Consider the following 14,951-nt stretch of genomic DNA (forward strand, 5'->3'; position numbering starts at 1 on the left):
AAATTATAGTTCAAAATATATGGTGATGCAAAAACGTTTGTTTGAGTATGTGATAGTAGCTAAACATAAAAACACAATATAAACCTGATATCCCTGTAAGAAAACTATCACTTACAGTATATAGCACTGTGAATGCCATAAAAAAATAAATAAACTCAATTCTTGACTTGTTGTTGATTTTTTTATTCTGCCTTCCAAAGATCGCAATAAGGCGCAGATCACATTTATCCTGCGCTCTATGCTGAGGGCTCACATCGGGGTTTCTATGTAAATTTCTGAAATGTATAATTCAGATGGAACCCCCAACAGAACATTTACTATAATGAGGCAGAGGGAGACAATATGGACTCTCTCTAGCCAACAATCCACCTGTGTCCATCTAAAGCGTTCATAAAAACGTGGCCGGATACAGATTTGTGCACTTATGAAAAGAAGGACACTGCTGAACAGAGGACAGATGGAGTCCAGAGTAAAGGTGGCTTTACACGATATGATATCGTTAATGTTTTATCGTCGGGGTCACGTTGTTAGTGACGCACATCCAGTGTCATTAACAATATCGCAGCGTGAGACACTTACCAGCGACCTTAAGCGACCTCAAAAATGGTGAAAATCGTTCACCATGGAGAGGTCGTCCCAAACTCAAAAATCGGTAAGGGTTGTTTATCCATGTTGTTCATCGCTCATACGGCAGCACACATCGCTATGTGTGACACCGCAGGAGCGAGGAACGTCTCCTTACCTGCCGCCGGCCACAATGCGGAAGGAAGAAGGTGGGCGGGATGTTACGTCCCGCTCATCTCCGCCCCTCCGCTTTCGTTGGGCGGCCGCTTAGTGACGTCGCGGTGACGCCGAACGTCCCTCCCCCTTGAGGGAGGGATTGTTCGGCAGTCACAGCGACGCCGCCGACCAGGTAAGTGCGTGTGACGCTGCCATAGCAATAATGTTCACTGTGGCAGCGATCACACGATATCACATGGGCGACGGGGGCGGGCGCTTACACGCTCGATATCACTAGAAATTGCTAGCAATATTGTAGCATGTAAAGCCACCTTTACTCTGCTGCCTCACAGTGAATGGATCTGTGACGCCCCTGGACTATCGGGTTGTCACAAGGTATTGCACAATCTGCCCTTCCATGCAGTATCCACCTCCTTGGTTTAGGGTCCCTAACTATATGGTGTTGCCTACATCAGCTAATCAAATCCTAGATACACCCTGCACCACATCCACCAAACACACCAGTGGACGACTTGAGTGGAATAGAGTCGCCCACCTGGGGGGGTTGTGGAGGGGAGGTGAGGAGTGTCAAGAGGAGAGAGTTGAGTCTGAGAAATGAAAGTGAAAAGAGGTCGGGAGCTGGGCTCCTGGGAAGCAATCTAGGTGGCAGACGATGGTCTGGGCCTAGAGGAGCTGGACCCCCGGTCACAGGGGATCGTGACAAGGGGCACAACATTGTCGTGGAGGACAGCCGGCAGCCTTGTACCATCACCGGGCTGGGACCAGGGCATGACGGGGTACGTGGACCCTAGGTCAGTGAGTGGCTTCAAGCAACCTGACCATTTACCCGACGAGAATGGAGCCTTCAAGATCCGCTCTCCACCCGCTCCAAAATCGGGGTACTAGCGCAACGAGGGGGATAGGACTTTCCACTAAAACGGTCCAGGAAATCCCAGGCGTGAACCCTGAGAGCAAGCTCCTTCAGTTAGCCACACTGGGGAGCGGGACCTGACTAGTTTCAAGCTATGGGGACAACTAAGAAGAGAACAAGGTTCCAAGGGAAAGGTCACAGATCATCAGGCAACACCAGCAGAAACGGGACCCAAACGTGCTCCCCCTCAGCAGCAGCGGTGTCCAGAACTTTGGTTTACTGAGTTGTCGGTGTCAGGATTATTGGACTGAGTGAGTACGCAAGTGACCCTTACCTCCCCAATGGCACATCCCTGTCACCATCACCGAGTCCTGAGGCATTCCCCCTACCCATGGAGGGGTTAAACACCTGGCTGCCCACTCTATCGCCCCTGGCTACTCCCAGCTGCAGCGGTGGTACTCCATCTTACCACACACCACGGGTGGCGTCACGAACTTTAAACACACAATCCCTTGTAAATACTCCCCCTTTAATTTGAGTGGCCACACGACCCCCGGGTCTGGACGCCCCTCGAGCCACCGCAGATCCGAGCAGCCTGGCTGCTGACGCGGGGGCGGCACACCTCCAAATTCCTGGTGTTACGAACAGCATACGAACAGGACCCACTTACCTGGATGACGTGCGCCTTGAAGACCAAAAACCGTGAGTCAGGATCCCATTCCCTGCCAATTCCTCCATCTTCCACCATAAGTTTGCGCCAAAACGCCATCTTGCCCGCGAAAGCGCGCGAAGCAGAAGCCCCGCCCTTCGTCCTGGGTGTGAGGCCGGGACCGGACGTTCCCAGAGGGCCACAGGATCGAGAGAAGTGCTGAGTGAAAACCAAGGGGGCACGCGAAAATGTCAGTGCCAGACGATGGAGGCATGGCGGCGCTGCCTCCACTCGACCAGGGTAACGCTGGCGCGGCGGATGCCGCTCCGGCCACAGGAGCGGTGGCACCAGGACCCGCGGCGGTTGCGCCAATAATGCCAATAACCTTGCCCTATGTGCTGGGTGCCGCCTGGCTCCCACAGTATGATGGCCGACCAGATGCGCTGCAGGGATTCAGGAGGAAAATATGTAACGTTCTCGATATGTATGCCCTCACCGGGAGGCAGCTGGCGTCCGTGGTACTGGGGCAGCTGACCGGTGCTGCCGAATTAGAAGTGGAGACATGGACTGAGGAGGATCGGGTCTCGTTATCCGCCATCTTTAAGAGATTGGGAGCTGCATTTGAGACCCGCACTGAGGCTGAGCTGATGATGAGGTTCTACAGATGCAAACAACGGCCCCAAGACAGCATTAGGGATTACGCCTTAAAGTTACAAGCAGCGCTGCGAACCCTGAGACTGACCAACGATATTGGAAAGCCAGAGGGGAACAAGATGATGGAGGAGCATTTCCTGCAAGGGGTCAGTGGAGGACTGCAAGCAGCTCCAGCTGTGGGCACTGGAACATCCTGCTTTGGACTTTGCTACCCTAAAGGAGCGGGCCATCAAAGCCCTGCAGCCCCGGGAGGCTCCTGACTCTCCACTCCCGCCTTGGCAAGCTGGTACATCCCCACTACAGGTGAAGCCCCCTGCTTTAGCACTGCCAGAGCCAACTCCTCTAATGACACCCGGGAGCGAAACAAGTGATTTGTCTGCCCAAGTACAGCAACTGAGTAATGACGTCGCAAGGATTCTGGAGGCGATGCAGCTCAAGTCAAAGACCATCCCGTCGAGGGAAATCCAGCTGGCCGACTGCCCGGAAGACGTCCTCTGGATGAGGAAGAGGACCTTGGCGTATAAAGGACGGAACAGTGACCGGTATGGACCACCTGTTTGTTATAAGTGTAACAAGACTGGCCACTACGCACGGAACTGTCCTTTAAACGGGCAACCCCTGGGGCCAAGGGCCAATCCCCAGGAATAAACTCCCAAGGCCCAGCCGACTGGCGAGAGCGGTATGTAGGAGGACGACCCATCATTTCCATCACCCTGGATGGGATCCCGACCTCTGCGCTCCTTGATACCAGCTCCCAGGTAACAACTATTCCCTATGTACTATATAAGAAGTTTTGGCTTGACGATGAACTTAACCCACCAGATGACAGCATTACCATCTACGCCAGGGGTGGGGAACCTTTTTGCTGCCGGGGGCCATTTGGAAATTTCTGCCAACCTTCGGGGGCCGCACAAAATTATCAATGTGAAAATGAACCAACTATATTTGGTCAAACAGTTAGTTAACTCACCCCTATTGTGGTGGCTGGACCGGCTTCTCTTTTGTGCGGCTGTGATGTTCGGTGATACTTATGTTGCTTCTCTCTTTTCCAGGTTTGTCAGGGTCTGGAGCGCAGGCAACTCTTTGTGATAATAAGATTGGTAGCAGTGGCGTAACTAGAGTTTGATGGGCCCTGGTGCAAACTTTGGACCGGGGCCCCCCTCCATGTACACAAAACTTAGGGTACGGGATAATGATGCTGACACTTGGCTTTTACCCACAGCACCCAGGTTTCCCATGATCTAAAATCCCTCTATCAGCACCCTGCTTTCCCATGCTCTGTCATACATCTTTCCCTCAGCACCCAGCTTTCCTATATCAGAGCATCGGAAAGCTGGGTGCTGAGAGATGTATAGCAGATCATGGGAAAGCTGGGTGCTGAGAGATGTATAGCAGAGCATGGGAAAGCTGGGTGCTGAGAGATGTATAGCAGAGCATGGGAAAGCTGGGTGCTGAGAGATGTATAGCAGAGCATGGGAAAGCTGGGTGCTGAGAGATGTATAGCAGAGCATGGGAAAGCTGGGTGCTGAGAGATGTATAGCAGAGCATGGGAAAGCTGGGTGCTGAGAGATGTATAGCAGAGCATGGGAAAGCTGGGTGCTGAGAGATGTATAGCAGAGCATGGGAAAGCTGGGTGCTGAGAGATGTATAGCAGAGCATGGGAAAGCTGGGTGCTGAGAGATGTATAGCAGAGCATGGGAAAGCTGGGTGCTGAGAGATGTACAGCAGAGCATGGGAAAGAGCCCTTTTCCCTCAGCACAAAACATTCCCATCCCATACTTGTATCTTTTTCCTCCCTCATATATATTTCTCCAAATACTATAATGGCCCCCACATAGCCTTCCATATAGTATAAAGGGTCCCACATAACCCTTTATATATTAGAATGCACCCCCATAGTCCTCCATGTATTATAATGCATTTCCCATAGTTCTCCATATTTTATACTGCACCACAGTCCCCCATGCTTTATAATGCACCCCCATAGACCATGTGTAAGGTAGCCTCCATAGTCCTCCATATATTATAATGTAGCCCCCATAGTCCTATATGTATTATAATGCAGCCCCATAGACCTCCATGTATAATGCGCTGCTATAGTCTATGTATAAGGTGTCCTTCATGTTTATTATGCAGTCCCATAGACCTCCATGTATCATGCAGCCACACCCCCAGGCCTCCATGTATTATGCAGCCAGTCCCACCAGGGCCTCCATGTGTCATGCAGCCAGCCCCACCAGGTGTCATGCAGCCAGCCCCACCAGGGCCTCCACGTGTAATGCAGCCAGCTTCCCCTGGGCCTATATGTGTCATGCAGCCATCCCCCCCAGGGCCTCTATGCGTCATGCAGACAGCCCCCCCAGGGCCTCTATGCGTCATGCAGCCAGCCCCCCCCCAGGGCCTCGATGCGTCATGCAGCCAGCCCCCCCCAGGGCCTCTATGTGTCATGCAGCCAGCCCCCCCAGGGTCTCCATGTGTCATGCAGCCATCCCCCCCAGGGCCTCCATGTGTCATGCAGCCAGCCTCCCCAGGACCTCCATGTGTCATGCAGCCGGCCCCCCCAGGGCCTCCATGTGTCATGCAGCCAGCCCCCCCAGGGCCTCCATGTGTCATGCAGCCATCCCCCCAGGGCCTCTATGTGTCATGCAGCCAGCCCCCCCCAGGGCCTCCATGTGTCATGCAGCCAGCCCCCCCCAGGGCCTCCATGTGTCATGCAGCCAGCCCCCCCAGGGCCTCCCTGTGTCATGCAGCCAGCCCCCAGGGCCTCCATGTGTCATGCAGCCAGCCCCCCCAGGGCCTCCATGTGTCATGCAGCCAGCCCCCCCAGGGCCTCCATGTGTCATGCAGCCAGCCCCCCCCCAGGTGTCATGCAGCCAGCCCCCCCAGGGCCTCCATGTGTCATGCAGCCAGCCCCCCCAGGACCTCCATGTGTCATGCAGCCGGCCCCCCCAGGGCCTCCATGTGTCATGCAGCCAGCCCCCCCAGGACCTCCATGTGTCATGCAGCCGGCCCCCCCAGGGCCTCCATGTCTCATGCAGCCAGCCCCCCCAGGGCCTCCATGTGTCATGCAGCCATCCCCCCCAGGGCCTCCATGTGTCATGCAGCCAGCCCCCCCCAGGGCCTCCATGTGTCATGCAGCCAGCCCCCCCCAGGGCCTCCATGTGTCATGCAGCCAGCCCCACCAGGTGTCATGCAGCCAGCCCCACCAGGGCCTCCATGTGTAATGCAGCCAGCTTCCCCTGGGCCTATATGTGTCATGCAGCCAGCCCCCCCAGGGCCTCTATGCGTCATGCAGACAGCCCCCCCAGGGCCTCTATGCGTCATGCAGCCAGCCCCCCCCAGGGCCTCGATGCGTCATGCAGCCAGCCCCCCCCAGGGCCTCTATGTGTCATGCAGCCAGCCCCCCCAGGGTCTCCATGTGTCATGCAGCCATCCCCCCCAGGGCCTCCATGTGTCATGCAGCCAGCCTCCCCAGGACCTCCATGTGTCATGCAGCCAGCCCCCCCAGGGCCTCCATGTGTCATGCAGCCAGCCCCCCCAGGGCCTCCATGTGTCATGCAGCCATCCCCCCGGGGCCTCTATGTGTCATGCAGCCAGCCCCCCCCAGGGCCTCCATGTGTCATGCAGCCAGCCCCCCCCAGGGCCTCCATGTGTCATGCAGCCAGCCCCCCCAGGGCCTCCCTGTGTCATGCAGCCAGCCCCCAGGGCCTCCATGTGTCATGCAGCCAGCCCCCCCAGGGCCTCCCTGTGTCATGCAGCCAGCCCTCAGGGCCTCCATGTGTCATGCAGCCAGCCCCCCCCAGGTGTCATGCAGCCAGCCCCCCCAGGGCCTCCATGTGTCATGCAGCCAGCCCCCCCAGGGCCTCCATGTGTCATGCAGCCAGCCCCCCCAGGGCCTCCATGTGTCATGCAGCCAGCACCCAGGGCTTCTATGTGTAATGCAGCCTGCCAGCCAGCCCCACCAGGGCCTCCATGTATCATGCAGGCAGCTTCCCCGGGCCTATATGTGTCATGCAGCCAGCAAAATAAAAAAACAAGTACCTCTCAGCTCCTTCCGACCACTGCGACTGCGGTAGTTACGCCCCTGCCCCCATATGTCACACACCCTGCTCCCTATACAGCCTGCACCCCCATATCACACACACACCCTGACCCACATATCTCACCCTGCCTGTACCCCAACTTACCCCTCTCAAACACTCTGCACCCTTCACATGCTTCTGTCACAGTCTGCAGCCCTCATCTGCCACTCACCCTGCAGCCCCTCCCCTCATGTCCCCTCTTTTCTCATTACCACTCATGTGTTCGAAGTATCTTCTCCTGCTTTCTCCCGGCATCCTGTGTCTCCTCCCACACAGTCACATGGGCGTGACATCATCGCAGGTCCTGGTAGGGATGAATTCCGTCTGCCGTGCAGAATCTCCTCATCTCATCACAACGCCTGGTGGCCTCTCCAGGTCAGGGGCCCCTCTGCCCCCTGCAGACACTGGGCCCCCCTGACTCACAGGCCGGCCCCCTAACGATCTCACAGTCGGCCACTACACAGCGGCACTACACATAGGGGCCCGGCAGCCGGCTCTGCAGAGTGGCTGCCGGGCCCCTATAACCCTGCGGGCCCGGTCGCAGTGGCGACCTCTGCGACAGCGATCGTTACGCCCCTGATTGGTAGACTATATACATCACACAGCAGACACAGGGACTGGAGTACATAAATCACAGGAGACACATACATGACTGAAGGGGCTGTTGGCATATACATCACATAGGAGACGCAGGGACTGCTGTATATACATCACATAGGAGATGCTGGGTCTGCTGTATGTACATCACATAGGAGACGCTGGGACTACTGTATATACATCACAAGAGACACCTACATCACAGAAGATACTGGGGGCACATACATCACACAAGGGGCTGGGGACATGTATATGCCCCCTCCTGTGATGTATATGCTTTCAGCCTCTCCTTTGATGTATATGCGCCCAGCCCCTCCTGTGAGGTATATGCCCCCAGCCCCTCCTGTGAGGTATATGCCCCCAGCCCCTCCTGTGAGGTACAGTTAGGTCCAGAAATATTCGGACAGTGACACAAGTTTTGTTATTTTAGCTGTTTACAAAAACATGTTCAGAAATACAATTATATATATAATATGGGCTGAAAGTGCACACTCCCAGCTGCAATATGAGAGTTTTCACATCCAAATCGGAGAAAGGGTGTAGGAATCATAGCTCTGTAATGCATAGCCTCCTCTTTTTCAAGGGACCAAAAGTAATTGGACAAGGGACTCTAAGGGCTGCAATTAACTCTGAAGGCGTCTCCCTCGTTAACCTGTAATCAATGAAGTAGTTAAAAGGTCTGGGGTTGATTACAGGTGTGTGGTTTTGCATTTGGAAGCTGTTGCTGTGACCAGAGAACATGCGGTCTAAGGAACTCTCCATTGAGGTGAAGCAGAACATCCTGAGGTTGAAAAAAAAGAAAAAATCCATCAGAGAGATAGCAGACATGCTTGGAGTAGCAAAATCAACAGTCGGGTACATTCTGAGAAAAAAGGAATTGACTGGTGAGCTTGGGAATTCAAAAAGGCCTGGGCGTCCACGGATGACAACAGTGGTGGATGATCGCCGCATACTTTCTTTGGTGAAGAAGAACCCGTTCACAACATCAACTGAAGTCCAGAACACTCTCAGTGAAGTAGGTGTATCTGTCTCTAAGTCAACAGTAAAGAGAAGACTCCATGAAAGTAAATACAAAGGGTTCATATCTAGATGCAAACCATTCATCAATTCCAAAAATAGACAGGCCAGAGTTAAATTTGCTGAAAAACACCTCATGAAGCCAGCTCAGTTCTGGAAAAGTATTCTATGGACAGATGAGACAAAGATCAACCTGTACCAGAATGATGGGAAGAAAAAAGTTTGGAGAAGAAAGGGAACGGCACATGATCCAAGGCACACCACATCCTCTGTAAAACATGGTAGAGGCAACGTGATGGCATGGGCATGCATGGCTTTCAATGGCACTGGGTCACTTGTGTTTATTGATGACATAACAGCAGACAAGAGTAGCCGGATGAATTCTGAAGTGTACCGGGATATACTTTCAGCCCAGATTCAGCCAAATGCCGCAAAGTTGATCAGTCGGCGCTTCATAGTACAGCTGGACAATGACCCCAAGCATACAGCCAAAGCTACCCAGGAGTTCATGAGTGCAAAAAAGTGGAACATTCTGCAATGGCCAAGTCAATCACCAGATCTTAACCCAATTGAGCATGCATTTCACTTACTCAAATCTAGACTTAAGACGGAAAGACCCACAAACAAGTAAGACCTGATGGCTGCGGCTGTAAAGGCCTGGCAAAGCATTAAGAAGGAGGAAACCCAGCGTTTGGTGATGTCCATGGGTTCCAGACTTAAGGCAGTGATTGCCTCCAAAGGATTCGCAACCAAATATTGAAAATAAAAATATCTTGTTTGGGTTTGGTTTATTTGTCCAATTACTTTTGACCTCCTAAAATGTGGAGTGTTTGTAAAGAAATGTGTACAATTCCTACAATTTCTATCAGATATTTTTGTTCAAACCTTCAAATTAAACGTTACAATCTGCACTTGAATTCTGTTGTAGAGGTTTCATTTCAAATCCAATGTGGTGGCATGCAGAGCCCAACTCGCGAAAATTGTGTCACTGTCCAAATATTTCTGGACCTAACTGTATATGTTCTCAGCCCCTCCTGTGATATGTACAGCCCCAGCATCTCCAATGTGATGTATATACCCCAGTGTGTGTTGTATATATCACAGGAGGGGTTGGGGCATACACATCACAGGAGACACTGAGGCATATCCATGACAGGAGGGGCTGGGAGCATATACATAACAGGAGATGCTGGGGAACACACATTACTAGGTCACAGGGAGGCATAAGCATTGCTGTGGGGCACACACATCACTAGGGCGGCACAGAGAGCACTAGGGGGGGCACGGACATCACTAAGGGGGGGCACAGAGACAACACTAAGGGGGGGGCACAGAGACAACACTAAGGGGGGGGCACAGAGACATCACTAAGGGGGGGGAACACAGACATCACTAGGAGGAGACTGGGAGGCACAGACAGCACTTGCAGAGCACAGACTTCATTAGGGGGTATACTGCACTTGGGGTGGTAAGGAGCAATGGAGAGAACTCAACAGTGGGGGTGATCCACATCGCTGGGGAGTCTGCACACAGCACTGCAGGGGGCACGCTGCACCGGAGAAGGGGCAGAGAGCAGGCAGCACACAGCATGTGGAGATGCACGCTGCACCGGAGAAGGGGCAGAGAGCAGGCAGCACACAGCATGTGGAGTGCACGCTGCACCGGAGAAGGGGCAGAGAGCGGGCGGCACACAGCACGTGGAGCTGCACGCTGCACCGGAGAAGGGGCAGAGAGCGGGCGGCACACAGTGCTGGGGAGCGGCAGCACACAGCACGTGGAGCTGCACCGGAGAAGGGGCAGGGAGCGACAGCACTGATTGAGGCACCCTGCACGGGAGAAGGGGTGTAGAGCGAGCGGCACAATGCAGGAAACGATGAAGCTGCTGTGGGACTAAACCCGCCCACAAAGTCTGTCCTGAGCATGCTGGCACCTGCCAGAGAAAGAGCTCATTGGTGCGCGCTAGCAGCGCCTGTGAAGCCTTAAAGGGCCGGCGCCCGATAAGATCACGGCAGTGGCAGGAGCACTGCCACCCCCGGGAATCTGCCCGGGGGCCGCATAAAAGGTCTTGGCGGGCCGCATGCGGCCCGCGGGCCGGAGGTTCCCCACCCCTGATCTACGCCGTCAACGGGCTACCAGTGACTCAAATCGGGTTCAAAGAGGTGACCATTAAGGTGGGCCGGGTAGAATTGACGAGGCAAGGCCTCATAGTGGTACAGAATGACCCTAGTGATCGGAACCCTAAGATCATTTTAGGCACGAATGTCATTGAAAATTGCATGGGAGAAGTATTGTTTTTGCTTCAACAGCTGTCCGAGACTGCAGAAGCAGGGCGGCAGAGAGTCCTGCAACGTGAGATCCGAGCCCTCCTGCAGCGGCAACAGGTAAATCTCTCTGGAGGTGAGATAGGTGGTGTACAGGTGATGGATGTGGCCCCTCTTATAGTATCCCCACGAAGTGAAATGATGATATGGTGCAGGGCAGCTGTAGGCTCCCGTGGACAGGATTACCAGGCAGTGGTAGAGCCCCTGCCCTCAGAGCATTGGCCCACTGTGTTTACGGCCAGGGGGGTAGTCGACGTCCGGAAGGGGAGAGTGCCCGTGCGGGTGTTGAATTGTGGGGAAGAGGAGGTCACACTACCAAGATATGCCACCATAGCCAAGCTGTTCATAGTCAATGCAGATGACATCCATGCAGCGGGTTCCTCAAACAAGCCTAGTCAGTCCCCTGGTGACAGTCCCCAGGGACCGGTAGAGAAGTGGTGTCAGGAATTAAATGTGGGCACTGATTCTACACCTGCACATCATAAACAAGGGGTCTACAGGGTTGTCCGGGAGTATGAGCAGTTCTTTAGCAAACACCCATTGGATTTTGGGCGGATACAACATCACATACCCATAGGCACTCACCCGCCTATCAAGGAGAGGTATAGGCCCATACCACCTGCCCATTACCAATGTGCCAAAGATATGCTCAGCAGCATGAAGGAAGCTGGAGTAATTCCCGACAGTTGCAGTCCCTGGGCCGCCCCACTGTTACTTGTGAGGAAAAAGGATGGCACCATGAGAATGTGTGTAGACTACCAACAGATTAATAAGATCATGCACAAGGATGCCTACCCCTTGCCCCGTATTGAAGAATCGTTGGCTGCCCTGAAGTCCGCTACTTACTTTTCTACTCTTGATCTCACCAGCGGGTATTGGCAGGTGGCTGTTGCCGAGGAAGACCGGGAGAAAACCGCGTTCGCTACCCCGATGGGACTGTGCAAATTCAACAGTATGCCATTCGGGCTGTGCAACACACCGGGGACAGTCCAGAGGCTGATGGAGTAATGCTTGGGTCACTGCAATGTCTAAATGGTCTTGCTGTTTCTGGACTACGTCATTGTCTACTCCAAGACGTATGGGTGTTTGATGCCCTGTCCAAATACGGGATGAAGCTCAAGCCATCCAAGTGCCACCTGCTGAAGCCGAAGGTACAGTACTTGGGGCATGTGGTTAGTGCCGAAGGCGTGGCACCGGACCCCGAGAAAATCACAGCTATACAAAACTGGCCAAGGCCCACCACCGTCAGGGAAGTGCGGCAGTTCCTGGGCCTAATGGGGTACTACCGAAGGTTCATCAAGGGGTACACAAAGATGGCGGCCCCCTTGCAGGATCTTCTGGTGGGTCAAGCTGTGCATGGCAAGTCCTCAGGACCTCCGCTCCGGTGGGGTAAGAAACAAGAAGATTCCTTTGAGCGGATGAAGTCTGTCCTAACCGGGGACGAAATCCTGGCATATCCCGACTACGGTCTCACCTTTATACTGTATATGGATGCCAGTAACGTGGGGCTCGGAGCTGTCCTGTCCCAAGTGCAGAAGGGCAAGGAAAAGGTGATAGCCTACGCTAGCCGGAAGCTGAGGCCCATGGAGAGGAACCCGGAAAATGATAGCTCTTTCAAGCTGGAGTTCCTGGCCCGTGACAGAAAGGTTTAACCCCTTCACGACCTTGGACGGATCTATCCGTCAAGGATCGTGTCCCGTTAAGCCCCGCCCCTGTCGCGGGCAGGCGGCGGCGGTCGGCACACATATCAGCTGTTTTCAACAGCTGACATGTGTGCCTGCATGTTGCGAGTGGAATCGCTTCAACTCGCAACATTTAACCCCTTAAATCTCGCTGCCAAAGTCTGGCAGCGAGATCTATATGCGCGCGGCCATGTGTTTTACTTACCGCCGCCCCCACCGGAAGTCACGTGAGTGATCACGTGACGTTCGGTGGTCGCCATCGTAGCACAGGGTCATGTGATGACGCCTGCAGCTACGAAGTTTCACTTTCGTTTTTCCTCGGCATGGAGCAGAGGGAAACCGGAAGCGACTGAATCTGCTGTTTACAGCTGTATAGCTGTGATCAGCAGATAGATAACAGCGATCGGATTGCTGATCGATATAGCCCCCTAGAGGGATTAGTAAAATAAATAAAAAAAAAGTAAAAAAAAAGTTAAAAAAAAACAAAAAAAACCCTAAAAGTTCAAATCACCCCCCTTTCACCCCATTGAAAATTAAAAGGTTAAAAATAAATAAATATACACATATTTGGTATCGCCGCGTTCAGAAATGCCCAATCTATCAAAATATCAAGTCAATTAATCTGATTGGTAAACGGCGTAGTGGCAAAAAAATTCCAAACGCCAAAATTATGTTTTTTGGTCGCCGCATGTTTTACGCAAAATGCAATAACAGGTGATCAAAACGTAGCATCTGCGCAAAAATAGCACCATTAAAAATGTTAGCTCGAGACGCAAAAAATAAGCCATCACTGAGCCATAGATCCCTAAAAATGAGAACGCTACGTGTTTTGGAAAATGGCGCAAAACGTATGCCACTTTTATTGGACAAACTTGTGATTATTTTAACCCCTTAGATACAAGTAAACCTATACATGTTTGGTGTCTACAAACTCGCACCGACCTGAGGCATCACATAGATACATCAGTTTTACCATATAGTGAACACGGTGAATAAAACATCCCAAAAACTATTGTGCGATCACACTTTTTTTGCAATTTTTCCACACTTGGAATTTTTTTGCTCTTTTCCAGTACAATATATGGTAAAACCTATGGTTTCATTTAATAGTACAACTCGTCCCGCAAAAAACAAGCCCTCATATGGCAAGATTGACGGAATAATAAAAAAGTTACGGCTCTCGGAAGAAAAGGAGCAAAAAAGAAAAACGCAAAAACGGAAAGTGCCCGGGGGCTGAAGGGGTTAAGCATTACCTTGCTCCTGCCAAGTTTGCTGTAAACACGGACAATAATCCATTAACTCATCTGGATACAGCAAAGCTGGGAGCCTTGGAACAGCGCTGGGTCACAAGGTTGGCAAATTACAATTTTGTTATAAAGTACAGGGCTGGTCACAAGAACATCAACACTGATGCACTGTCCAGGATGCCTCATCTGTTCAATGATGAGAGGGATGAAGATGACCTGGAAGAGATTGAATTGCCTGCGTTCCATCAACCCACTTCTGTGGAGCAGCCTCGACCATGTACCCATCAGCAAGAAATGACCTATGACCCATTGCCTCAACCTGGCTGGCAGGAAGCCCAGGATAGGGACCCTGCAATCAGATTAGTCAAGGCATTGCTGGCCAGAGCTGACGCCCGTCTTGAACCAGGCGCCCCCGAGGAAGTCTGAAAATTGTGGCAAGACCGGAGTCGTCTTTATCTTTACCAAGGCAAGTTATGAAGGGGTTTAACCAACCCCAAGACCCATGAGAGGATCTGCCAGATCGTGATACCGTGGGTGTATGTCCCGATGGTGCTGGAGGCGTACCATGATGGAGTTGCACTTTGGATGCAAGAAGCTGGAGATGTTGCTGAGAAGTCGCTTATACTGGATAGGAATGAGAGATTCCATAGAAGCCTGGTGTAGGAATTGCGGCCCTTGTTCCTTGAGAAGACAGGATGACACCAGTCAGCGAGCACCACTTCAGCCGATTGTCACCAAGCAGCCCCTGGAGATTGTAGCTCTGGACCATGTCAAATTGATCCCCAGCAGGAGTGGGTATACATATGCATTCACGATGGTCGACCACTACTCACGGTTCCTGGTAGTGGTACTCGTTAAAGATTTGACTGCCAGCACCGCGGCAAAGGCGTTCCAGGCACACTTCTGTAGGCCGCATGGGTAGCCCGATCGAGTCCTTATCGATCAAGGCCCTGCATTCAAGGCTGAAATCTTCCAGGAGTTCTGCAGTCTGTACGGATGCAAAAAGATATGCACCACACCCTATCATGCGCAGACGAATGGGATGTGTGAGAAGATGAACCACCTAGTGATCAATTTGTTGAAAACCCTTCCTCTTGAGGAGCGGAATCAG

The sequence above is a fragment of the Anomaloglossus baeobatrachus genome, chromosome 5 (assembly GCF_048569485.1).
Source record: "Anomaloglossus baeobatrachus isolate aAnoBae1 chromosome 5, aAnoBae1.hap1, whole genome shotgun sequence".
Taxonomy (NCBI): Eukaryota; Metazoa; Chordata; class Amphibia; order Anura; family Aromobatidae; genus Anomaloglossus; species Anomaloglossus baeobatrachus.